The sequence below is a fragment of the Mastomys coucha genome, unplaced genomic scaffold (assembly GCF_008632895.1).
Source record: "Mastomys coucha isolate ucsf_1 unplaced genomic scaffold, UCSF_Mcou_1 pScaffold6, whole genome shotgun sequence".
NCBI classification, from domain to species: Eukaryota; Metazoa; Chordata; class Mammalia; order Rodentia; family Muridae; genus Mastomys; species Mastomys coucha.
Window position 1 is genome coordinate 12,428,822 of NW_022196912.1, and position 1,287 is coordinate 12,430,108.

Here is a 1,287-nt window from a genome sequence, read left to right on the forward strand (position 1 = left end):
AGGAGGGAAGGAAGGGAGGAAAGAAGGGAGGGAGGAAGGAGGGAAGGAAGGGAGGAAGGAAGGAAGGGAGGAAGGAAGGAGGAGAGGAAGGAAGGAAGGGAGGAAGGAGGGAATGAAGGGAGGAGGGAAGGAAGGGAGGAAGGAGGGAGGGAAGAAAGGAAGGAAGGAGGGAAGGAAGGAAGGAAGGAAGGAAGGGAGGAAGGAGGGAAGGAAGGAAGGAAGGGAGGAAGGAGCGAAGGAAGGAAGGAAGGGAGGAAGGAGCGAAGGAAGGAAGGAAGGGAGAAAGGAAGGAGGGAAGGAAGGAAGGAAGGAAAGAAGGAAGGGAGGAAGGAAAGAAGGAAGGGAGGAAGGAGGGGAGGAAGGAAGGAAGGAAGGAAGGAAAGAAGGAAGGAAGGAAGGAAGGAAGAAAGGAAGGAAGGGAGAAAGGAAGGAGGGAAGAAAGGAAGGAAGGGAGAAAGGAAGGAGGGAAGGAAGGAAGGAAGGAAAGAAGGAAGGGAGGGAGGTAGGGAGGGAGGGAGGAAGGAAGGGAGGGAGGGAGGGAGGAAGGAAGGAAGGAAGGAAGAAAAATTAACAGCCCATCTCTTAAAGAATGAGGTAAAGCCATTCATTCTCCATTTCAATAACATCTAGTGCTTAAAGTCTGAGCTGAAGCAATAAAACAAGAGAAAACAGTATAAATCGACACAAATCAAAAGGGGAATAAAATTATATTCACTTGCATTTGATATGATCCTTTACTTAAAATATTCTGGAAAACAAAATAATCTGCAAACTTTTTTCCAGAAAATTCTTTGATTTTGATATGTTCAGAAAATAAGTAATATAAAAAGCCAGCATACAAATATCTACAGCTTTTTGTGATTTTGCAATAATGCATGTGTTTAGTAAAAAGTTGGGAGGACAATTGCATTCATGATAGTCTTGAAATAAAGAATCACAATAAAATTAAATGCCAGAATAAGACTAACGAAACAGCTCAAAGAGTACTACAAGACATATTTTAAAACAGTAAAGAAGAAAGTGGCAAAACACATTTGCAATGGTTAGTTAATTTTGATTATAAGATTAATTGGATCCATGAATATCTGGTATATTAGTGAAACAGCATAGTAGTGACACAAAAGCACAGGCATAATAAGCTCTTGTCTTTAATAAAAGATTAGTGAGAATAATATACAAGTTACTATTTCTAATAAGTTGATTTTGGAAGGAAAAACTGTTTTGTGATCTAGGTGATTATTATGAAAATAAGACAAATTATAACAAGTATTATAATTTACTATAACA